Here is a 27,412-nt window from a genome sequence, read left to right on the forward strand (position 1 = left end):
CAGACCTAGTCATTTAATCGAATGAGCATGGAGCTCCATTTCTCGCCTTCTGTGACGATTGTGCCTGACATTTCCTGCCTTTGTCATCAGCATGGAAAAACTCCAGCACCAGTACAATGATAAAACATAGTCATAGAACTAGTGCTAAACCAACAGTCCTAAAGGTTTGTGACTTCCAATTTTCTATGCTTGAGCAGTTTTTTTTTCCAGTGTTATCGTATTTCGAATTGGAACAAGACGTTTGGGTGGGATGTATCGAAGGGTTCATGGCCAACAGACTTTATGCTACAGCCAAGAACCATGATTTGATTTAGGCTACTACTTGCTATTTGGTTGCAGGTAGTTTTAGGGGGAAGGACATTCTCACTCCAAGGAGCATTTGATTGGAAAAAAATCTGTGTAGTGCAAGATGAGTCATCAATATTTTTGGTTCGTTTTCCCAGAAGAGAAAAATGGCACATTTTAAATGCTTAAATTGCATATATCTGCTAAATGTTCATTTTGGCAACTTTAAAGAGTACAATAGTGTACAGATGGCTTCAAAGCTCTTGGAAATGGACTAAAAGCCACAAAACACATGGGGTTTTTAAAAGCTTATCCATTATTCTGGAAACCAATTATCAAGTGGCTGCAGAAGAGCAAATGGGTTTCCATTTTAGAGTTTAAATAATGAAGGTCAGCCAGTGCAGCATTCAGGCCAGTCTGGGATCAACTAGATAACAACCCCCCTGGTCTCTGGCCTGCCAATAGATGCTGCTAATGACAAGTTACAGCATTCATTCCAACTAAACTAATCAAAGCAATGTTCAATCTGTTATTGGCTTTTGTGACCATGAGATTAACACGGCACATTGTGTGAGTAAACAAGAGTCTGAAAAAGTTATATTTACCAATGAAAAACAGATAGGGTTGGCTGACACGTAAAGGTGTAAAGTAAAATCAATTAAGCACATGTTGAACTTTTGTGACAACATGCCCCAATTCTAAAGAAAAAAACTATTTATTAAACAATAAAAATAAAATGGAAAAGATGTGGCATGTATGTGACAACATGTTCCAACCTATTTGAAAAATACTTTTGTCGTAAGAAATCATTTAAACCTTTAAGTACAAATCTGCTCTCATTTTATACTTAACCCTTGCCTGAATGGGTGCCAGTGTGGTTTTATTATGTTCACTTGTTTACCCAAAAGCTGTAACAAAAATACCATAGTGAAAATGTACTTGGAAGGCTTGAATTCATAAAAATTATTCTCATTTAAAGTTTTGAACTGGGTTTCATATACCAACAAACAAAACCACTGCAAGAGAAAACACACACTTTTGGACTTTTGGGTCCAAATCTTGTTACTGTGATTTGTGACAACTTCCCAGTGTGAGAACCATGTATAAAACCATGGATGGTTAAATTTGTCACCCATACAACTGTTGTCCCATGAATGTAAGTAGTTGTCGTGTGTTTGTTTTTATCTTTGTATGACACATCAGAACATGGCATGTCAGGTCAAACACCCACACACAGGAACATGATATATATCCAAAATTCAAGTGTAATTTTTTCATGCTATTTTCTACACATTGGCAATAGCAACTGCTAAGACACTTAAGGTAAGACAAGTAGGGTATTTATACATCCGTAGTACTCCCTTGGCACTGCTTTTAATTTTCACTGACTTTAAAATGTAAAAGAAAAGAAACAGCATCTCTTTTACTGTAAAAAAAAAAAAATCACATGTTTGGGCAATGAGTCGTCACTTAAAACAATTGGAATATGAAAAATAAAATGCAGCAAGCTGGAATATGTGCACACAGCTGGTCATTATTGCAAAATAACATATTTCAAACCGATTCAAGACCTGATCACCCTGTCAGTTTAGGTTTATTTCATAATAATGACCATCTGTGCATTATAATAGAAAGCGGAATCATTAGTAATCACTAGTTAGTATCAGGTAGTAAAACCTCATTATACATCCACATGGTGACAATCACTGAAAAAAACTAAGATATTATTACAGCTTTAGTTTCTTTCTGTAAACAATATGTGTATTACAAAACATACATGAGTGTATGTACATTAAAATATAGCATCAACTTGTATATGTATCATGGCTGTTTATGTGTAGGCTAGTTGATTAAATGTCACTCGAGCACACCCACAGGAGAAATGCACACCAGTCTCATTCCATTCATAAAAGTTCCTCCATAATAACCCAAAACTTTACTGCTGTTTCACCAGAGTCATTTAGCTAAGGGCACGCATGCACGCACGCACGTTTCAGCCAGGGCCAAAGAACAAGTATGGATACAGCTTATAGTGCCTTTATCTATATAAGTGGTCCAAGTATCTTTACATGACAACACACCAAACAAAATAACAACAGAACTGTCTAAAAGAGTGAATCCAGGTGAGAAATGCCTAAACAGACATACAAAACAACCTGCCACCAATACATTCTGAAAATGACCCTTTTTCAGGGGTTAATATACAGTATATTAGGGCTGAAGCGATTTTATCGACAATAAAACAAATTGTCAACAAAGATTTTCATTATCGAATAGTTGTTTGATATCATTTCATGTAACACGAGATCGCATTAAACTCTAATGATGATGCGTGAGAGCAGCACTGCAGCTCACGCCTGACTGAGGAGAGGAAGAAATCAGCTCACAGTCCAGATGCACTCTAAACTTTCCAAACAGCCTCAGGTGATGTAGATCTCAAAGTATGAGGGAATTATAATGCAAAAACACAAAATAAGTAAATACAGAAGCACACTCGTTGTGGATTAAGTGGAGTCGGAGCTCTTTAAATGAAACACCCTGGCATTACATCTTAAATGCAGTTATATTTAATACGTTATAGTTTTATAAAAGTTCAAATAAAATGGAAGCAGATCATGTAAATTACTACAAACTCCAAAACTGGCATTTCTCTGTGTGGTCAGCGCCTCTTCTATGATGTCTCGATCTAAGTGGGAGAGATTGAAACTGCACCCGGCTGATGCACACTCCTGCACAGAGATGCTCATCCCTCGAGCGCACACGCTTAATGCAGCTACATTACAACTTAATGGCTCAAGACTTGTTGAATCACATTAAATATAACTGTGCATTTCTTATCGTGAAGAAAACTGGCAATACGCAGCTTTATTAATAAGAGAGTTGATTTTTTTGTGAGTTAAAGATGGATTGAAGTGAACAGAAAGGTGAGAGAGCGTATAGTCCCCATTATACACCGCAATTTAATAACAATGTACATTTTCTTTAGCAGCAATACTGCAGAAGAAAAAATTGTTATCTGAGAATGTTGAATATAATATTAAAAATAAAAAATAAAAAATATCTAAAAATACTTTTAAAAAAGAAGCAACATATTTAGACTTGCTTTAGAGAATAGATCTTTAATAAAAGTACATTTTGTCTTTACTGCACTCACAGAAGTATAACCAAGTGACAAAATACACTTATATACAAAAAGACACATACAGTGAGGAAAATAAGTATTTGAACACCCTGCTATTTTGCAAGTTCTCCCACTTAGAAATCATGGAGGGGTCTGAAATTGTCATCGTAGGTGCATGTCCACTGTGAGAGACATAATCTAAAAAAAAAATCCAGAAATCACAATGTATGATTTTTTAACTATTTATTTGTATGATACAGCTGCAAATAAGTATTTGAACACCTGAGAAAATCAATGTTAATATTTGGTACAGTAGCCTTTGTTTGCAATTACAGAGGTCAAACGTTTCCTGTAGTTTTTCACCAGGTTTGCACACACTGCAGGAGGGATTTTGGCCCACTCCTCCACACAGATCTTCTATAGATCAGTCAGGTTTCTGGGCTGTCGCTAAGAAACACGGAGTTTGAGCTCCCTCCAAAGATTCTCTATTGGGTTTAGGTCTGGAGACTGGCTAGGCCACACCAGAACCTTGATATGCTTCTTACAGAGCCACTCCTTGGTTATCCTGGCTGTGTGCTTCGGGTCATTGTCATGTTGGAAGACCCAGCCTCGACCCATCTTCAATGCTCTAACTGAGGGAAGGAGGTTGTTCCCCAAAATCTCGCAATACATGGCCCCGGTCATCCTCTCCTTAATACAGTGCAGTCGCCCTGTCCCATGTGCAGAAAAACACCCCCAAAGCATGATGCTACCACCCCCATGCTTCACAGTAGGGATGGTGTTCTTGGGATGGTACTCATCATTCTTCTTCCTCCAAACACGGTTAGTGGAATTATGACCAAAAAGTTCTATTTTGGTCTCATCTGACCACATGACTTTCTCCCATGACTCCTCTGGATCATCCAAATGGTCATTGGCAAACTTAAGACGGGCCTTGACATGTGCTGGTTTAAGCAGGGGAACCTTCCGTGCCATGCATGATTTCAAACCATGACGTCTTAGTGTATTACCAACAGTAACCTTGGAAACGGTGGTCCCAGCTCTTTTCAGGTCATTGACCAGCTCCTCCCCTGTAGTTCTGGGCTGATTTCTCACCTTTCTTAGGATCATTGAGACCACACGAGGTGAGATCTTGCATGGAGCCCCAGTCCGAGGGAGATTGACAGTCATGTTTAGCTTCTTCCATTTTCTAATGATTGCTCCAACAGTGGACCTTTTTTCACCAAGCTGCTTGGCAATTTCCCCGTAGCCCTTTCCAGCCTTGTGGAGGTGTACAATTTTGTCTCTAGTGTCTTTGGACAGCTCTTTGGTCTTGGTCATGTTAGTAGTTGGATTCTTACTGATTGTATGGGGTGGACAGGTGTTTTTATGCACCTAATGACCTCAAATAGGTGCATCTAATTTAGGATAATAAATGGAGTGGAGGTGGACATTTTAAAGGCAGACTAACAGGTCTTTGAGGGTCAGAATTCTAGCTGATAGACAGGTGTTCAAATACTTATTTGCAGCTGTATCATACAAATAAATAGTTAAAAAATCATACATTGTGATTTCTGGATTTTTTTTTTTAGATTATGTCTCTCACAGTGGACATGCACCTACGATGACAATTTTAGACCCCTCCATGTTTTCTAAGTGGGAGAACTTGCAAAATAGCAGGGTGTTCAAATACTTATTTTCCTCACTGTATGTTTAAGATACATTCTCTTAAAGCAAGTCTAAATATCTTATATGTTGCTTTTCAAGAAAATGTATCTTGTTTTAAGGATGTTTAGACATTTTTAAATGGAAAACAAGACAAAAACACTTGATAACTATATGATTATTTTGCAGTGAATTTCTTTACTGAATTAAACTTATTAAAATAAATTATCTTTAATTCAGTGAATGTCATTGAGGTATTTTTAAAAGATGATGTTGTCCTCTTTATTGTTAGTAAGAACATATAATACAAGCTTTTATGTCAGGCACAAGTGCAATAATCGGTTAAGAGCTATGATTAATCGCTGAATAGTCGAATAATCGTTCTAATAATCATTAGATTAATCGATTATCGAAATAATCGTGAGTTGCAGCCCTAATAAATATATATATATATATATATATATTCAGTGAGTGCGTATATATATAAATATAAATATATATAACATAATATATATAATATATATTAAAGTCATCAAAACTATGGAATAACTTTAATGGAACTACAGGAATTATGTTGTGACTGAAGATGCTAAAATATAACACAATTTTGATTTATTTTGGATTTTGATTAAAAGTAGTCACCATTTGCCTAGAATTTGCAGACATGTACTCTTGACATTTTCTCAACGAACTTCTTGAGGTATCACCCTGGGATGCTTTTTAAACAATATTGAAGGAGTTCCCATCTATGTTGGGCACTTATTGGCTCCTTTTGTTTATTATTCAGTCCAAGTCATCAATTCAAAAAAACTTTTTATTATTATTATTATTTTTATAATGAAATAAATTAATATGGTGGCACAATTATATTTTTGTCCACAAAACTAATTTCAAACATTTAGGCATACACCTTCAGATCAAAAGATCATGAGAAGCATTTCAAGTGTTTCAAAACTTTGACTGGTAGTGTATATCATATAGAAAACTGTATAAAATTCTTTAAAAATATGATTTTAATGTTTGAACATATTAACAATTGATCAGATAAGCATTACATAATGTAACCGTCTCGATTACATGTTTCAGAATGCTGCTTTCTGCAAAAACCTGGAATAAAACATTTTCATACGTACATGTAATTGGCATCAGTGTTCTGAGAATATGTATCCCTGGGTTGGATGAGAGTCTGGGTGAGAGTATCTGGGTCTGGAACTGCTGAAACTCTGCTTTAAAACAAAAAGACTGCATGCTCACCTCTCAAAAATGCACGTCAAGAGCACATTACAGCGACAAATCCAGTCATACAGCAATAGCCCTGTTGATTTCAGCTCTGAAAGCTGTGGTGTGGGAAGCATGCAGACCGCAATGTCTCTTATGTTTCACAATCAATTCAGAGTGCAAGTCATAAATTAGCTTCAAAAATTCCCTCTATGTTGAGATCAAAACACAAAAAATCCTCTTCTATTATGTAGCACTAGAAAAGCTCTCCATTAATCACAAGAATTACAGCATTGCAGTTAATATATAGTGATACATCCAACTGCAACTGTGAGGTTGAGCTATGAGTCTGAATAAATGCATGCTCCAAACAAACACAGTCAGACAGATGTTCCCAGTCTGAGTAGGACCACCCTCTTCCTTCAAAGCCACACCTTCATTCTGCACTAGTCAATAGGAGTCCAATCAGAGGGAGAATCAGTTTGAGTCCTCCCATGCTTACAGAACAAACAAGTGTAGAGTGAAAATAGATCAAACACTGAGATTCAAAGACTCTCAGTAACCGGAGTATTAAAGTTTGGTGTTTAATTTGATGCATTTTTGCAACGACAGGATTAAAACCTCAAATTGCCAGGCTCGCATAAGGAAATGCATCCTACTACTTTTCGAATCAATCAGACTTGATGATTTTCACCTAGTGGACCATAGACGTTAAAATAATCTGATACATTTACAATGGATGAGCATTATAATAAAGCATTATTCACATCAGGTGTGCTTCATCCACCACTGTCAGAATGAGGCTTATTAATTATGCACCTCTTCTCACTTTCCTGCCAAACTCTGGTCATGAGCCTTGCTGAAGGATGGCCCTAAGAGGCGGGATGACAATGACGAGACAGAGATCATTCCACCACATCCCCCCCACCCCAGCGTCACCCTGTCGAAACTGTATTGACTCCATAGATCAATCAGCTGGATTCACATGGGTTCTTGAGCCAAAATCTTTACCTTAAGTACATACAAACTCAGAGAGTGACTTGTGGCCTTCCTTGAACACCCTGCTTCAGATATGAAATCCCATTATTTCCCAGAATACCCTGGTTGCAACATTTGAAAGCAATGATGAAAGCCTGGGTTTCCAAGAGAAGATCAAATTTCCATTGTCTAAAGGAGAAGAGCCAGTTTGCATCTGCCCCTTTCCTCTACTGTGAGGAGCGAAGGTCATGTTAGGGACACCTTTAGGAAGCACAGGCACTGCTAATGGTGATGCATGTCTGTCAACTGCAGTTATATATCATGAACTTTGCTCTTTAACAACAATGGAGAGCAAGAATCTACGCTCTTACAAGCCAGCATTACAACTGTCGTCTAACACTTGAGGTCACGGTCTAGGTCAGTTTTGTTTTTAATAGATAACATCTAACTACAATCTTGGTAATATAGAGCAGGGGTATTCAACCATTTTCAGGCCAAGGACCCCTTGGTGGGTAGAGAGACAATACATATTGTATAAAATTGAGTGTTGCGTTTTATGGCAATAAAAACATGGATGATTGGCTACCATATTATTGTATGTATACATCATGATTTTTACACTACAAAGCCATTGAAATAATCATTAAATGCTGCCCTGCTTAAAAGACCAGCTAAAACCAGATTTGCATTTCCTGGAGGAAATGTAGTGCTTGTAATGCAGCAAAAGACTAGTGTTGAAGTTTTAGGCTTTGATTCCATGCACATGAAATCCCACATCAGAGCCCACTTTGCCGTTGTTATGACACTCAGCACATGTCTTGTTTTCTGTCTGTTGTTTGGTTACATAGATGCAAGTATGCAAAGATCAGTCGCAGCTCAGAATGCAAATATTACAAAGATGACATTACTGACATCAAAGTTACATTTTGAACAGCAAAAACTCTAATATTGTAAAGCCCAAACTTTGGTTTCGAAACAAATGCTTAGTGTCTGCATACAGACAAATCCTAGCCTTTGAAAGTATATTTCATTTGACTGTGCATGCGTACACAGGCGGTTGCCACATGCACTCTATGACTGCTATGAGATGACTTTTCTTCAGGAGTTTAGACTCGTAAAGATTTCTTTATATTGCTTGAAACTGCAGTCATACAAATGTAGGTATCTCCTGATTTACTTACACACACTCTCTTGATGTGTGTACATCCACTGTTGTTGTATCTACTTTCTTCTCCTGAAGTTTAGCTGTGATAATGTCTTTTTCTAGCACTTCTTTGTGACAGCAGTGGCTCATTTGTGGGTGTTGTCACCTTGTGGACCCACTTATCAGTGCAAATAATTCCTGGTGCATGTGCATTCTGCGCGTTCAGAGTACGCATGGTTAGAAAAATCTGGACGCACGGGTTCAGCGCTCGAGAAATGTTTGATAAATTAGCATGTAAATTGTGGGGAATGTGCACAGTTTTATAGATGATGGGGGTTTAAAAGGTAATCTGCACAACTTTCTACAAGCCTAACAGTGATATTACAAATCTCAGGTCACCTCAGGAAATCTTTGTGCAAAGGCAGCAGGGGAGTTCCATCACCTACCACCTACATTACAGCATCAGCCTTTAATTACATCTCAACATATCCAAGCACCCACACCGTGACGCAAGGAAACTATTCAGATGTCCTTGTTTCCTTCAATCAGTGCACCATGAAATGCCCAACATTTGATCACATATGACTAAATGATAAAAAAAAAGAACCTGATCTGATTCTACAGGGGTAAGATGTTTTTTCATTCTTAAGCAAACATTCATATGGAAAACATACAGCTGTATCTTCTCTCAAGGATTTCTCACACCCTTAGACTGTCAGGTAGAAAGTGATGGGTGTGCCTGATGACAGGTGGATGTACATCACATAGACCTATGGACATGAACATATATTATCTGTAGAGGGCTTTTCCAACACCCACGTCTGACCTTTAACCAGATTATATTGCAAAAATCTATGTGTTCTTTTCCACATACTGTAACAAAGCGAAGAAAAATAACAACGTTTCCTTTGGCCAAAATCCTCTTATGATGGAATGGATAAAAGCCTGGCTCAAATAAATCCCTAAATTAGACACATGGCCACATGGTATGAAGGTTGTGTTTCATAAGGCCAGCAGAAATCACTCATTTAATTTATACAAGGGTCATATCAAAACAACCAGTCATTACACAGCAAAAAGCCTGTTCTGTGGTCATAAAAGAAGGGATATCCTGTTTCCTCAAAATAGAAACAGGCAAGTCCTGGTCCAAAGAGACAAATACAAAATTCAAATGGAAAAATGTGCCAGAAACCACTAAAAGAGCTTAAAAAACAGATTCAGGGTAATTTCATATGGATGCACAATGCTGCAGCCTGTCCAACTCTGGGATTGTGTACGCTTTATTTGACCCAAATATAATCCATAGCAGTTAAAACAAAATCTGATCCTTATGTTCAAATATACAACAGTTAGTTCCAGTCCTCTGATTGGACGGGAGATGTTCCATGAGTACTGATGTCTCAGTACATCAGCACTCAGATGCTTCACTCTTTGTATTACTCCGCTTTTATTCGTGGTGCTCTAAACTAAGAGCAGTGCAGATGTATAAAGAGCTAGATGTGTCTCTTTACATATATTTTTGTGACATCGCAGATTTTAGACAGCAGGTGGAGACAGAAAAAAAAATGTGTGTAAATGCTGAGGTGACATGCATTTAGTCAGCACCAGCGCTGTCGGTCAGTCGGTCAGTATTTTCATTCATCGGCACTCTGTGATTTCTCAGATTATTATTATACTACTAAAGCTGGGAAATAGCTTTAAATGGCTTTAAACAAACAACTTCAGAATTAAGGCTCATCACAGCTGAGAGACACAACAGACTGATTAATTACACAAACTCAATGCGCTTAACTCTTACCGGAGTTTCCACATTGGAGAGGACATACTGTTCAAAATGGACCTTTTCCTTAATTGCTCTATCTAAAATCAAGACTCGGACTTTAACTTATGAACTTCTAGGGACTTCGTAGAGTAGGTCCCTAGCCCTTATTTTTCTTTCAAGTTAATCTGTCTATAAATACCATAGTTGCATGGTAGTGAAGAATCAGTATAGAATACTGATGCATTGCTGTCTTTGATGATGATGATGATGATCGTAGCAGAGGACAGTTCACACCAATGTCCGCTATAGGGCCTCTTGTGGCAACATTGAGAATGCAATGCGTACATGTGTTGCGTTATGAATTGCTCTCTGACACATTTTGGAAAGCAAGTTTATAGCCCTGCAACTCTCGCATTTATCTTATGTTGCAAAGGAGACAGGGTTGCAATGCACAGCAGGATTTCAGAGTGGGTTACCCACAGACTGCATACCATACTGACCACTGCCCATTTACAGTATATATATATATATATATATATATATATATATATATATATATATATACTATATATATATATATATATATATATATATATATATCACACAAGCTGACAAATTGATTAGAATTGCCCAGAAGCACAAACTGTGGGTAGGCTGGCTTTATTCTTCCATTGTTAAACTGACAAAAGTTATCTATTAAAAATGTGTTTGTTATGAAACAAATATATGGTTGTTCATTCAAATGTTGATGTACAGTAATAACTATTGCTAAATACGCACATCTGTCATGTGAGCCTGTTTTGTTGCAGCCAGTATAGACTTTAATAACAGTGAATGCTGGCTATTACTGTGTTAAACAAATTTGCATCCCTATTTTTTGGTGAACTATTTCTAGGTAGGTCAACTGCAGTATGGACAATATAGTCTGTGTTTTAGTAACCAGCTCCATGAAGGAAATATTTTTGGTAATTATAGGTGTGTCACACACAGGCGGATGAATCAAAGGTGTGACTACTCAGATACTTCGCCCTTAAGAAAAAACATGTTATTTATTTGCACTTAAACACTTATTTTGCATTTTAGCTGCATGTGACAGCCAGTCGAGCCAGTGTTGACAACCACCATTTAACTGTTTCCGACACTGTGGTTATGTCAGACAACTAGTGGTAGCAAACATTAAGATATAATTATGTCCGAGACATGACCAAGCATTCTGTAACCCTACCGCAGCTATTCACAACCTCATTAAATACAGCAGAATGTGAATAAATAAAATGTTTTTAGAAATGCTCTGGCATGACTGGTGGCACAAACCGTTTTCCTTTTGTCCAGAGCCTATGGGACGCAGCTGAGAGCTCTGTGGCCTTTCTTCCATGCAGTGGGATAATGTACTCCATTTTCTCCATCATTAGTGCACTAATATGTGCCCCAAATGACCTGTACTAGTTGCCAAACCAAGAGCACACTCGCTCACCCTAGTAACAAGAAAAGCAATAAAATTACCCCTAAGAATCATGCTTCCACTGGCTACTGTTTGAAAACACCCTACCACATGTGCCGGCACCAGCCCAGAACCAATTAGAGACTTGATTGCATTTTCAGCCTCAGCAGTCTTTTTGGGGCTTGCATTTCCACTTAAGATAAACCCACATTTGCACACATTTCATGGCCCACAGAAAATTTTTGTGAGCTCTGGCAGGGCACAGGCATTCCCTCTACAAAGCTAGCTAGCGCCATCGTTTCTTTAACATATTACGTCTAAGCATCTTTGTTTCAATCCTCAAGAGTAATTATGGTCAGCCTGTCTTCCTGGTGCAAGCAGAGTTCAAGGTTGTGCCGTTTCTGCTACATCTGATATGGATCAAATGACAATGGTCATCGGCAGCAACCTTCGCCATCTGCTGAGTCCATCACAGAATCGTGACTGAAACCCATTCCATGTAGAAGCACTGTAACTTCGTCCTATGTGCAGAATTGGCTCATTGTACTGAGGACTGTTTTGACTGCATATTAAAGGAAATGATGTACGTGTGTGTACCTTTTTAGGTACTGCGCCAGTAACAACTGATTATTTTTTTCTGACAGCGTAGTCTCGCTGCATGCCAAAAAACTCAACAATGGTCTTGGGCCCAGACTAGGGGAAAGCCCACACACACACACACACACACACACACACACACACACACACAACACCCTTTGCAGAAGGAGCAGATGTTGATCTCCATCAAGAAATGCCACAATGGCTCTTGCATAAGCTGTGTTTCTAGCTGCAAGACCACACCTTGGGCTGGGGCAATAATACTACAAGAACCTACAGAAAGAACAGAACTAGTGATGCACCGATCCGATACATGGATCGGTATCGGCTCCAATACTGAAGCTTTTAGACGGATCAGGTATCGGTCTGATGAACCCGATCCAAATCTGATACAATGTGGTAGTCATGTTTGTTACGGTCAAGCTCCAAAAATAACATAAAAGAACCATAAAAACACAATTAAAGTAGTTCATATGACTTGTGCATTTTATTCAAAGCCACTTGAAGACGTGCGATAGCTCTGTGAATCACAAAAGACTGTTTCCCTGCCCACGTTAAGAGCCCTTTGCCTTTGGGTGGTTAGAGCAGAAATGCTTGTCGGAGCATTGGGGTGCCAACCAGAACTGCAATATGAATAACATGAGATCAGAGTATTGTCCAAGTATTATCCAAGAGAGAATGACAAATTTAAACAGCTACACTGGGTTTTTGTTCCACTACACTGGGCAGAGGATAGGCCTCCCAAATCACCTCCTTTATCTGATGCACACAATCCCTAGGCTGTTCATACACACACACGCACACACACACACTTAAACCGACTACTTATGCAGACTTGTGCTGTGCGGTTCAGGCAATGGGAAAAACAAGTCCTCGCAAACATTCTGGCACCAGTGCAAAACAAGCTCGATGTCATTGATAATACACTGAAAGTGAAAAAAATAAACAAGCTAGGTCAAACATAATCCAATCTGACCGAAAACCACATAAACTTCCCTCTAAAGTATGGGTCAGCAACCTATGGCACACGTGCCAGCATTGGCACGTGGAGGGGTAATCACTGGTATGCAACATCGAGAGAGGAGTAGACTATTTTATTTATATAAATTCCACACCTGCATTAAAATCTTGATGTAATCCTTCCTCATGATCATGCAGCGCATTTTCATGAGCTGAATGGGGGCTAAACAAAAAGTTAAAGTGTGACGAGACTGCAGTATAACCAACAGACTCGTGCAGTGTGTGCAAGCCATTCGCGCATCACAAGCTGGCAAGAGCTTCACTTTCGGTTAATCACGCGATTAAACGCACCTGCTTTACTTCAGTCAGGCTGCGTGGATGACAGGCTACATTCCATGTTTCTTTTGTTTCTTTTTGCTTTTAGAGCAACACGTGATGTAATAAGGAAAACACCATTATTAATCCTTGAGATTTCCATCTCAGCATACTAAGGATGCACCAATCCGATACCTGGATCGGGTATCGGTCCAATAAGCCGGATCCAAATCCGATACTGTGTGTTAGTCATGTTCGTTACTGTCAAGCTCAAAAAGACATAAAAGAACCATTATAACACAACTAAAGTAGTTCAAATGACTCGTGCAAATTTTTGCAAATTTTGTTTTTTCATGAAAGCACTTTCACAAGATGCTCTGTGAAAATTAACACACTGCTGGGACAGCAATTGACCAGGAAAATGAAAAATGGCACGCCATGTCAAAAGGTTGCTGACCAATAGATGCAAAATAACCCAAACAAAAGGTCAATTTATACTTCTGCGTCGAACCTATGGCGTAGGCTAAGTGTAGCTATGGCAGTTACTGACAAGTACCTCTTAAAATGTAATGCCAATGCAGACCTCAAGAGCTGTAATTGCTCCACTTTAACCAGACACTGCCCCCCAGGATGATAACAAGGATATCTGAGATAGAGTTGCATTAAATCCAAGATTATTTTAAGATCTATGATTACAGGGTCCAAAATTAACACCTGTGAAGCACCAAATGCGGGTACATTTTCTGCTTGGCAGGTTAATTTCGCAGCATCACAGGCCACTCTGGTGTGTGGTTTTTGCTTTCTATCAGTTTATTCTAGTTTTGTCCTCAAGGGGGCTCTGAAGGCCTACAGTACAGTCAGTAGCACAGGTGTTTACATAGAACGGCTTCGATTAGCTCATAGTGCCGCTGCATTGCATGCAGTATTGCATGCAATGCAGTATTGTTTATTCGTCTCGTATGTCTGTAAAATCCACTTGTAAAACGCAACAAAAAAAAAAAGGCATGTAAGAAATGTGACTGGCAGGTAATTTGTTTTATCCACCAGCCATCTTGGCTGGTAGGTTAAAAAGTTACATTTCAGACCATGACTAATTATATCACATAGTATTTGGACTCGGGGCCATTAGCAATTGTCTTTATCTGGAGCATCTGTTGTTTTAATATTATGCTTGTTTCAAGAATTTACAAGCGAAATGTGACAAAAAATATGTTTTCAGCTTATAAACTAAAAGCTTTTTTTTCTCTGGGGTTTTACTTGATAATAATTTGAAATGTGAGTGAAACAACATGTGTCATATTCTACTCGCAAACTTTCTCAACGGCACAATGATTTGACCATATGTTTGACTGTATGTTTAGCAAATAATCATATCTCAAAAGTTATGGAAAGGGAACACTTCTAATTTGTCAGCAAATTAAAAAGCAGCTGGTAAGAGTTGGTTATATTGCCTATATGCACTTTAAAGTCTTGAAAACGAGTATTTTGTGTATTCAGGCGAGTAGTTATTAATTAGCTAATTTGATGATTTGTTTTTCAGCATGGAACGTCAAAAGTATGCCAAAATATTTATTTATTACTATTTCAGTGACTCAAGCTTACAGTAATTTCCTAATCTATTTTCTCTCTGCTATGCAGGCAACAAACAGTAGCCTATAATAAATATGTGGCTAAATTTCAACATGATCACTTACTTTGAACTCATTTTTGATGCTACAATAATTTAATACTTTTGAAGGGGGCCTGGGTAGCTCAGCGAGTATTGTCACTGACTACCACCCCTGGAGTCGCAAGTTCAAATCCAGAGTATGCAGAGTGACTCCAGCCAGGTCTCGTAAGCAACCAAATTGGCCCGGTTGCTAGAGAGGGTAGAGTCACATGGTGTAACCTCCTTGTGGTTGTGATTAATTGGTTCTCGCTCTCATTGGGGCGCGTGGTAAGTTGTGCGTGTATCGCGGAGAGTAGCATGAGCCTCCACATGCAGTGAGTCATCGCAGTGTCATGCACAACAAGCCACGTGATAAGATGCACGGATTGGCGGTCTCAGAAGCAACTGAGACTTGTCCTCCACCACCTGGATTGAGGTGAGTAACCGCAACTACTTAGTGACCTACTAAGTAGTGGGAATTGTGCGTTCCAAATTGGGGAGAACAGGGGATAAAATAAATAAATATATAAATAAAAATAATACTTTTGAATCCAGAAGCTACATCACTTTTGGTTTATTCATGAAGCCTATAGTTAGCATTTTGGATGTGTACTCAAAGAATAACGCAGGCACACCAATGCAGAACTATAAATGCAAACTGTGCGTAGGCCACTAAGTGAAGGCTACGCTGTAGGTTCGAAGCAGAAGTATAACCTGGCCTTAAGAATTTAAAAACTGACCCAGTGTACACTGTAAAAAATGTCTGCAATTTTAACAGTAAAAAACTGTAAAAATGCTACAGTAAAAAACATTGAATTGGTTAATGGGTAGTTACAAGTGTCTGTTTGCTTGAGTGCGAAGCCAATTGCAAGGATCACTGAAAATGTCTCTTAGAAACTTTGGGCATTTTTCCTGAGAAAGAGAATATGCCATTGAACATTGAAAATGTGTAGTATACTTTCAAGAGCTGTCCCAAGAGAGAGGAAACATGTGTTGCCAGGCTGCAGTAATTTCTGATAGTCCAGCTGCACAAAATTGAGTACATTGCGTATGACAGCTTCAGATTTGGTGCGGGCAGAAGACAATTTCGGATCATATTATTTCTTGATCAATTTCGCACTGCAGTCAGCCGACCGAAAACTATGGCCGTGCACAACAGAATCATAAGCAAAAAGTCCTTCACTTAAGTGCACCTTGTCAGATTCAGAACTTTGGTTCACAAAAAGAAAAATGCTAATACTTGGTGTGGCACACTTACTTCTAGTAGCATCCACATGCTTTTTTGTATGAACATGCTGCGCAATATCGGTGCAGCCTCCATGGGCGATGGAAAAAGAGCTCCACAAATCTCACACTTCATTTACTAGGCTCCGTCTGCAAGCTTTTTTAGAAATGTAAACTCTTTTTGAAGATCCTCATTAAATGTACATGCACTCTTTCTTGATCTTTTGATAGGGGATTGTGATTGGATAGTTTAATTCAATCATGTACTTCAAATAACACTGTGTGATTTTATTGGTTTTACAAGCCTTATCCTCTTTGATTAGAATGCTTACGTGACTGAAAAAGCCACATAGGCGATAGAGACATTTTAGGAGGGGAAAATACAGGACAAAACATGATCTTTTCAGAATAAATCGGGACACTAGAAAAAGTGCTTATTTACGGGACTGTCCTGGGAAAAACGGGACACCTGGCCACCATACCACTAACCAACTGTCAACCAGAAAACACTTCCAATTCCAAATAATTGGATTATTCCAAATAATCCAATTAAATCCTGATGGTCAAAGTCAAATCCTGTGACTCACTCCATACATTTTTTAAATCCTTTTTATTCTAAAATGTCACTTTACATAAATAAGTGGTTTACGAATGGATTCGTGTTGACTTTAAATATCTGTTGCCATGGATACAGAGCAAATAGGTTTTCATGGACTGAGTGTTTTGGGTGTTGCCTTTTAACTCTTTTTATATTATCAATGTAACATGAACACATGATTATGAGATTAAGATTATAAACCAAACAGTCTTTATCTTACTTTCAATTCTGTATGCAGAACAACAACTAACATCTGCCTAACATCTCCTTTGTGTTCAATGGAAAAAAAGGAAGTCAAAGTGGTTTGAAACAACTTGAGGGTAAGTCAATTATTACACAATTAAAATTTTTGGTTGAACTATCCCTTTAAACTAACTAATTAGGAATAAAAAACAGATTAACTCAGAGGTAGAGTCCATGGGAGGGTGGAGGCTTCAGACTGGTATCAGTTGCACTCTGAAAGTAGTCTTGGCATCACGTTTTGGCAGTTCCATAGCACTGAGATACTGCAGATGTGTCAATGTGACACCCCACACACCTCTCTAATTAGAGATGTCTGTCTCCCACACTTCGAATATCAGCATCTCTACCAACCTCCCCAATTTGAGAAAACATAAACTCTCGTTGCTGTACATGACCATGCATGCACTCACACCCTTATGTAGCCTAAACTTTCAACAGCCTCAGTATAAAGTATAACAGTTAAAGAGAATTTTATTTGTCTGACCAGACAAGTAGCCTGATTAAAATCTCAATAATGAGTTAGCTCAATTGTGCAGGACTGTGGGGATTGAGCACAATTGTAATCATTCCCGCATGTTTCACTTTCAAAATGCAGGGAATTCCCTCTATTGTGTCGCCCTCTCTACCTCTCTCCTTCACTCATGGTGCAGCTTTCAGCAGCTTGTGAGTGCACACAGTGGGGAAGCGCAATGAACTTACTGAACTTTAGATTTTACATACAGTATATAAAAACCTGTTAATTGGACATGCGAATGGTGTTGAACCACTTCTCTTTAAAGGAGACCTATTATGCCCCTTTTTACAAGATGTAATATAAGTCTCAGGTGTCCCCAGAATGTGTCTGTGAAGTTTCAGCTCAAAATACCCCACAGATCATTTATTGTACCATGTTATAAATGCCTCTTTTGGGTTGAATCTAAAACACGCTGTTTTCATGTGTGTCTCTTTAAATGCAAATGAGCTGCTGCTCCCCGCCCCCGACATAGCTCTGGTCTAAAATACAATCAGAGACAATGTCAACTTTAGCTGCATTAGCCGTGGAATCAGCTAACAACCACATTCGGAAAGGCGATTTGCAAACATTCTTAAAATATTAAGTGTGATACTTACATCTTCAGGATATAAAGCTGGAACACGAACATTTGGTACAAATCCATGCTTGAGAATCAAATTTTTTTTTAAATCCTGCTTTGTATTGACACTCATTTACAAAGCAGTCTGGTGTAAAATGATTTGCACAAATATACACACATTTTTTTATGTTTTGGGGCACATTTCCTCCAAAAACAAAAATTGTCCGCTGTGTCTTCAGTGGCTCTGATGCCGGGAGTACATGAAGACTCTTATGTTCACTTTTACAGTCAACAACAGAACACTTATGACAAAACTGAGACATTATTCTTCTCACTGTATCTGCTCCAGCATGGAAAAAAATGGCGGACTGTGTGTAGATAACTCGGGATGATCTATGATAATAGGGTGGAGTCCGTCACCAGTAGTGGGCGATGAATGGTTTACCATTCATTTTGACACACTGTTTTTGATTAATAGAAATATAAGAAAGAGGAGTGGGTGGACTTTTAACAATGTAGGGTGGTTGTGTAAACACACTGCCAACTTACATTTATGTACAAACACCATGTAAAAGTGAATTTTACATAATGGGTCCCATTTAAGCAAGTGATACGATAAAACTGTTGCTCCTGTTTATAATCAACAAAGCTGTCTTCATCGCATGTGCGCAAGGTTGAAGAGATCTAATTTTGAAACGTCACATCGTGGTGCTCCCTCATAATACAGCAAGAAAGGCAGAAATTGCAGAAATGCTTTGTGTAATATAAACATCTGTAGAGTGAAGAGAAATGCTAATATTGACTTGTGCACCTGTTAGATCTCTCATCTTTCTAGAGCTCCATCTAATGTATGTATGTATCCGAGGTATTTTCTCTGCCATGTGAATCAGTCCATTTTAATAAGTACATAACAATATACATTATAATAATATTAATACTATAACATTAATAAATTGCACACAATGAAAACACATTATCTATTATATGCATATCTGTTTCGAATAAACAACATAACTGATTTAGCAGCAAGGTTCTCTCAGGAACTTATTGAATTTTAGTAACATTTGGTAACACTTTACAAAAAGGTTCCATTTGTTAATGTTGGTTAACTACATCAATTAACATGAACTAACAATAAACACCAATTTTATATAATTTATTAATCTCGCTTAATGTGAATTCCAATATACAGTATATTAATACATAAAAATAAAAAGTTGTATAGGTTAACATTAGTTCATGCACTATGAACTAACAATGACATTTTTTTTAGTAACTAACATTAAGATTGATAAATGCTGTAAAATATTGCTCATTATTATTTCGTGATAGCTAATGCATTATCTAATGTTAATGAATGGAACCATATTGTAAAGTGTTAGCGAGAATTCGGTCTTTCTATCTTCCGTAGGAGATGTTAGGGAGAATGTTTGTTTCAGTCTCAATCCACTTTTATTTTATGGACATAAAATATGCAGTGAATAGTGACTGTGACTAACATTCTGCCGAAAATCTAATTTTGTGTCACAAGAGAGAAATTCATACAGGCTTGCACTGCACTGTGTTCTTAATGGTTCTTAGGTGTAAATGATGATGATGGAGGCTTATCTTTTTTTCTTTCTTACACTTTCTTTTGTTTTTGTCTCCATACAAGTCACTTTTTACTGAAGTGAATGATCAATTTACTTGTCCGAAGGACAAGCACATGACAATTCTTAATGCCGAGCCCTGCCTCATGTTGTTCCAAACCTTTATTTCTTCAGTGAAACAAAAAGTTTTCTTGCATCCTTTTGTGTATCACGAAAGAATGTCATACAGGTTTGGAAAAACATGAGGATGAGTAAATAATTTTTTGGCCGAACTATCCCTTTAAGCCTTGGAAGAACAGAAAAAAGAGATTGAAACAAGAGAGCGAAAGAAAAAGGGGAAGATTGAGAAAGGACACAGGACTGTGCGCAGGAATTCTGGGCCATGCTGGAGGGATTTGGCTTATAGCCTGACATGTTAAATGTGGAGTAAGTCATTTTAATCCAACCACTTTGTCAAATCCACAAATATCTCTTCACAGTCCATTTGTTGTCTGTTCTGTGCGTGCGCTGAAAAAAATTGGTGTTTGTACAACGCCCTGGCTCTGTAAATGGGAAAATGTTGTTGTTTGGCTGTTGAGTTTAAATATCAACAGTCTTTCTCAGGAATTGCTTACTGCACCTTTAAGTTCTGGAGATGTGACTAAAACAGACACGGTGAACATAGAAGAGTGCAACAAATTAATAAGGTCAGACAGTCACGGATAAGCATGACAAGCAGACGCAGATATGCAGCAATGATTTTCAATGTGAACGAACCTGCATTACATCCATGAGCGAGCAGCAATTTTGGTCGGATCAGAGACTCCTTGCATTAATACATATGATGTCACTGTAAGTCTGTGCTAGTGATCTTGATCATGGAAGAATGCCATTGCCATTGTCATTATTGCAATAATTTATACTGCTGAAGTGGATTGCGTGCACACATTACCCATTACATACATTAATGATGAAAGAGTACATAATAATATCATGCAAGTTACAATTCCCACAAGCTCTATTTTTAATTACAGAATTACTTGTCCCAACTTCAAAGGTGGCATATGTGATTTTTGTCAATGTTAAAATACATTCTCTTATTCCATCTTAAAGAAATATTCTGGGTGCAACCTCGATTTTTGCTCTTTTTATATTTTTTTTTAAAGAAAAGTAGGTTTGAGTTGAAATGAATTTTTGTGGTAATCAACATGCTTTGAGCCAGTTGCTTTTTTATTTTTTACTTTTTGTCAATTTCTTTCTCCAGACCTAACATTTTTCCATTTGTTATTATTAATCTAGCTGTCACTGCTGAGCTGATTTTGGAATTGTCAATTCCTAAAATCAACATAGCAGTAAAGAAGTATTTCATGCCAGGAGATTTTGAGGTTAAGTAGAGCTCTGTTAAAGGGTTAGTTCACCCAAAAATGAAATTGATCCTATAATTTACTCACCCTCAAGCCATGCTAGTTGTGTATGACATTCTTCTTTCAGCCAAACACAATTGGGGTTATATTAAAAAATATCCTGGCTCTTCCAAGCTTTATAATGGGATTGAATGGTACCTTAGATTTTGAAGCCCAAAAAAGCGCATCCATCCATTAAAAAAGTAATCATACGACTCCAGGGGGTTAATAAAGCCCTTCTTAAGCGAAGCGATGTGTTTTAAAAAAATATATATCCATATTTATAACTTTAGAAACTATAATCACTGGCTTCGGGTAATGGCCATCTGCGGGTTCACTGGCTTCGTCTATCCTCTGAGCTTTCACGTGCATCACTTCTCACCGGAGCACTTCTCTCTCGTGAATGCGCGGACGGTCCTTTTTTTGCTGCTTTTATCTGCTTTTTGGAGCTTCAAAGTTTTAGCCACCATTTACATGCTATGGACCTACAGAACTCAGATACATAAGCTTTAGATCTTTCTAAAAAATACAAAAATCTTCATTTGTGTTCTCCTGCAGAAGACAAACAGTCATACACATCTGGGACGGCATGAGGGTGAGTAAATTAGGACAGAATTTTCATTTTTGGTTGAACTATTCCTTTAAGGATCTTGTTCTAAAAAAATATGATGTGCTGATATGATAAAATATGATGTGATTTGAAGTGGAAATATGGGCCAACAGTCAAGGTACACTCTGTCAAGACTTCTTTCGTTTTCTTTTTCTCACTTATCAACATATCATTTCAGTGATTTGCATGGCACTTGTGTGCATATTCCATCATCTTCCTCCTATTCTTTTATCTCTGGGTTAATTTGCCAAACAACATTCCATCATCAAAACTCAAACTCTTTTCAATATTTACCAGCAATTCGATTGCATTACATGAAAAGTAGACTACCATCAAATGGTTAATCATTAACTTTTCTTTGTCCTTCGTGAACTGTAAAAAAAAAAAAAAAAGAAGAAAAAAAAAAGCATGCTGCTAACAAAATAGTGACAGTTACTGACTTAATTAAACTGTTCTGTTTTCATTTAAATTAGTTGGAAAGGGAAACACGTTATCAAACTGTCATGAGTTGAAAAGTGATACACTATAAAATGCCGCGTGAGGGAACGAGATCAAAGCAACAAAATAAACACAATCATTCAACGTTTCAAAATAACAGGCACGTTCGATTAAAGAACAACAAAACTGCGTTTAAAAGTGTTTTAAAAATCCGAGGAGAATCATTCGCCAACTGAACCATCGATTTTGCCTCTCAATGTACCACCTATTAATGCCAACCCGCTTAAAAGAAGTCCAAAGTTGGCTAAATTGGGGATTATTTGTTTTACTGTCAGTGTCTTTCAGCTGTCAGTAGTCGACGAGAATGAGGACTTACCTTGTAAACAGTCCCATCCTCTCCGCAGACTCTCTCTTTTCTCTAAGCTCGTGTGCGGTCTCATTGTCATCCGACACACGCAGGTGATGTCATCGATTTTCTGGTTTCAGGATTGACATTAGTGCGCATGCGCAATCCATTAGCGGCGCAGCTTTCCTTGGGAACTGTAGTGCTGTAGTTTAAGTGACGCTCAAATGTATGTGAATGAACAAATACTTTACTGTGGTATTAAACGTATAAATAAAGAAAGAAAGAATAAATAAATAATAGTAATATAAACAATTTAATACATTTAGAAAAATAGATACTAATTACATAAAAATATATTAATTAAAGATGTATTAATTATGATTAATTACTTAATTATTTAATTGTGTGGATAATTATATATGACAAGAACAAATGTATTAATTAAAACTGTGTGTTTATTTAAAAAAAATTAAGAAATAAAAATGCCAATACATGTGAGAATGGTTGATTATTTTGGGAGAATAACTATTTTCACATATTGTAATATATAATATGTATTAGAATAATAATGTGTAATTATATTCAAACATTTTATTTCTTGTATGTGGAATATGACAAGAAGTACATTTTGATCATTTTCAAAGTACAACTACAGTACAGCAGGTGAAACATAACAGAGCTCTATTAAAACTTACGTTATTTAACGTATGTTTGAAATGTTAACATAAAAATATCAGCTCAGCAGTGACAGCTAAATTAATAATAACAAATGACAAAGTGTTAGTCTGGAGAAATAAATTGACAAAAAGTTAAAAATATTAAATATTATATAAATATAATATATACATGTATATATAAACTAGAACAAAGCTTGTATTTGAATAAATTAAGGGCTCCCAAATAAATAATCTTTTTTATTCCATTGTGTACTACTAAAGTTACTGCAATTACAATGGATAAACCTTCCATTGGGGTCAGTTTTGCCAAATCTCAACACTTTGCCATTGAGTTGTTTTAAAATTGATAGCAACCAAATTGGCTCACAGAAACATATAATTATATGACTATACACATATATTGCTTTCTAATTAGCAAGCAAATAAAGTTGTAATATAGTATGGTCATTGGAATGCAACGTTTTACCATTGTATGAAAACGCAGTTGAACTCTGATGTTAACAGACATTGCCAAAATACTTCTCTACATCATTTGAGGCTCAATGTGGCACTCATTCCACTTAAAAGCAATTGGGGGAAGATATCCATAGGATTTATTTAGGCAAAAGCAGGCCACAGACAGACTTACAGAGGATTATGGGAATGATTGTTCATGGTGGGATGTCTAGTGGAACTACAGAAATAGCAGCAGCTGGTGATGCACATTGTGCCATGGGGGTGCAACGCATGATAATAATTTTAATTCCCAAAACTTCATTAGCAGAAAAACTACCTGCACTCATTTATTACCAGGAGTTGATGTTGCTCAAAATATTAGGACTCACTGGACTTCCTAAATCTCTCAGCATGAGTCCTCAGTTCTAGCTACGTAGTCATGCCTACAAGAATACTTTGGTCTATTAACAGAGTGGCAGGGAGTCAGCAGTGGATTTTTGTCTCCCCTCCCCAAAAATCATTGTCAATCTCAGGCCTCGCTAAGTCAAGGCTAGGCTCATTGCAGCCGAGGGGAGAGGGGCAAGTCATTGACATCAATTGGGGCTTATTAAAACTGCTACAAATCCAGCATAGTATCTCATTTGCTAAGACAGGCCTTTTTTACTCAGGTGTCCTATACGTCCAGGTACAGTTGACATGCTGCCAGTATGACTTCAAGCACCTCTGGACCAACATGAGGAAAATGGTCCGGTTTTGGCTGGTAAACAGGTTCCAATAGCCCCTGCTGATAGATGCTGTAACTACACCGCACTGGGGATAAAAAGCATCTTTCTCCATTGTTGGCCATTCAAAATAGCTTTGTATTCTGTCAATGTATGTATGCCCTCTGAACACTTTCCAAATCTTTTATTGATATTTTTATTCAAACATGAGCCTCATTCCAACATTTCTGTCTTTACACTCAAACAGCACATAAGAGCTATCTTTCCTTCAGCTATTTTGACCACAGATCTTCAGGTAATAAACTCACTAAGGAGACATAGCATGGCTTTCAACGCGCCTTATTGTCTTGGCAGTCAGTAAACGTCTTTTCAGCAGCCAAAGCTGTACCTTTCACTTCAGCTCAAAGCACATTACACCAGACTACAGCCATCATTCTTGGAAGGATAGTCTGTTTAATGTTAATGTAAAGAGAGAGCAGCACTACTAAGGACTGGGCAGAGAGAATTAGAGGTGTGTAAATATTTAAGCAGTACAGGTCTGCATATTGTTACTTGCACAGGAACACTGTAAGCTGCTCTAGAACAGACTGCCGTTTGTAAATACTTGGGCATGTGGGATTACATAAAAATGTTCTCTGGAATACACATGATTCATCCATATAACACCTCTTCACCCCTTGAATTTAACAGTAAAATGACTGATTTTGACTATAATTGTACTTTTGTGTTCCACAGAAGAGGGAAAGTCATACAGGTTTGAATTTACATGAGTATGAATAAATTATGATTTTTTATTTTTTTTAAATATATTGTAACAACTTCAAGCAATAGCTATACTCCAGTATATAATTGCCTGATGTATTTATTAACTAAACCAATCCTAACCGAAGAGCTGGTGTAATTGAAATTCAACCTCCAGAGAACTTATTTCTTTACCCTTTGCTTCTTTAAAATTCTTCATTGATGGGGCCAGAAGGAGGGTAGATTAAGGGCCCTCTGTGGGATTGACAATCAATCTTATGGCTTTGATCTGCATTTAACCCTTAGGTCTGTAAACTGTGAGAAGCTTAACACACTCTCACCGTACAGCTATTTATGTCTGTTTAATCTTGGCAGACAGGTAGATATCCACAGAAGACTATCATGTTGTAACCTTGTTCAATCATGTGTAAATAAATAAACATAGTTACAGTCAATCAATGCATAATGCACATTGCTTATGTATTCTGTATGCTGCCTGCCATTCCCAGTGCACCATAAAACCTGTAATGTAATGCATTCATAGTCTTTGTTCTAACACAATAACCTGCCATTTCTCAAGTGGCATGACAAAGTACTTGGTAATTTCACCATTGTTTACATGGAACATGAAGCCCATTTATAACAGTGTTAGGAAACAAAGACACACTTACTGACGTAGACAAGTGGTTTGCATTGTACATAGCCAAAACCATGAGGTATTTCGGTGTCTAATGCAATGGCATTCATGGCATTCATTTTCGAAAGTCATAAATGCTCATATACTTTTTGGAAGATAAATGACATAATCCTTTTTTGTTGATTTGCATTTGATTGTATTTATATGTTCCTACAGAGCTACAGTGAACTGGAATGCATCACCAGTCTTTAAATCAGAGGAATCATGTCTCTTACATAGTAAAGCAGTATTTGGTATATGTTCTTGTTTAAATGCATTAAAATGATAGTTCACCCAAACTCAAATGACTTACTCCTGTGGAATACAAAAGGAGATAAGGAGGTGGAATGTTAGTCTCAGTCACCATTCACTTTCATTGCACCTCTTTAACAAACAATGAAAGTGATTGGTGACTGAGGCTAACATTCCACCTCCTTATCTCCTTTTGTATTCCACAGGAGTAAGTCATTTGAGTTTGGGTGAACTATCATCATTCTGCCTAACATCTCTTTTTGGGTTCTATGGATATTATAAAGTCATTTGGGTTTGAAACAAAATGTGGGTGAGTAAATATGACAAACTTTTAAAATGTGGGTGAAATATCCCTTTTACTGTCAAACAAAGGCACACAACATCAGCACCGCCTGCTGGTTACATGCGGTAAGTGACAACATTCTGTATTGTCCAGGGATTATTCTTCTTTTTTTTTTACACAATCAGTATTCCACTAAAGCACACTGTTAGAGAGAATCTAAAGATGTTATTCTGACATTTTTATTGTAGCCCTGAATGTTTGAGTAAAACATATTCATACACTTTAATTGTATTGAAATATGCAATGAAAGTCAATAGTGATGGAAATTAAAGAGATAGTTCACCCATCAATAAACATTTACTCATCATTTACTCATCCTCATGCCTTCCCATGTGTGTGTCGTTCTTCAGCAGAGCACATTTGAAGAAAAATATAAAAAATCTTAGATCTGTAGATCCTTAAAATGCAAGTGGATGGTGATCAGACCTTTTGAATCTCCAAAAATCCCAGACAATCATTATAAACATCCTACATATGACACCAGCGGTTAAATGAATGTCATCAAAAGCAACAAGATCACTTTTGGTGTGAAAAAGATTCATATTTAAGTACTTTTTTACTATAAACTAGCTTCCGGTCAGCGGCAGTATATGCATTCATGAAAGCGCTGAGTTCACATAGTCTCTCGTGAGAGGAATTCGCGTTGACATGTTACAGACGTAATCTCACGTTCTTCTCTCAGCTGAGAGATATCCAAGACTAGCACACAAATGCACCATTTTGAGTAAATACAGATCTAAACCAAAAACAACAAAGCTTCTGTATAGTGTTCATCCTACTCACTTAAAAACAGCGATGCTGTGAACATGCCAATGCGATGAAGTCACAAGCGCCCTACTGCTGCTGACTGGAAGTGATGCCTTATAGTTAAAAAGTACTAAAACATTGATTTATTTCACACAAATCATGTCGCTTTAGAAGATTTAATTTTAAAGATTAAATTTAGCCCA

The 27,412-nt window shown here is 37.4% G+C and overlaps 1 protein-coding gene across 3 annotated transcripts in view; it reads right to left on the reverse strand.

The window, feature by feature from the left end:
* Window positions 1–22,747, reverse strand: part of LOC127662419 (disheveled-associated activator of morphogenesis 1-like) — a 71,702-nt gene extending 48,955 nt beyond the window's left edge. The window contains exon 1 of one of the 3 annotated variants that reach the window (XM_052153579.1): window positions 22,647–22,747. The gene's annotated coding sequence lies outside the window, so the exon portion shown is untranslated. Of the gene's footprint in view, window positions 1–6,183; window positions 6,623–22,646 lie in introns of those variants that run through there. The other 2 variants (XM_052153581.1, XM_052153580.1) reach the window with 2 other exon arrangements.
* Between the last annotated feature and the right edge of the window lie 4,665 nt (window positions 22,748–27,412).

The sequence above is a fragment of the Xyrauchen texanus genome, chromosome 22 (genome assembly GCF_025860055.1).
Source record: "Xyrauchen texanus isolate HMW12.3.18 chromosome 22, RBS_HiC_50CHRs, whole genome shotgun sequence".
Classification (NCBI taxonomy): Eukaryota; Metazoa; Chordata; class Actinopteri; order Cypriniformes; family Catostomidae; genus Xyrauchen; species Xyrauchen texanus.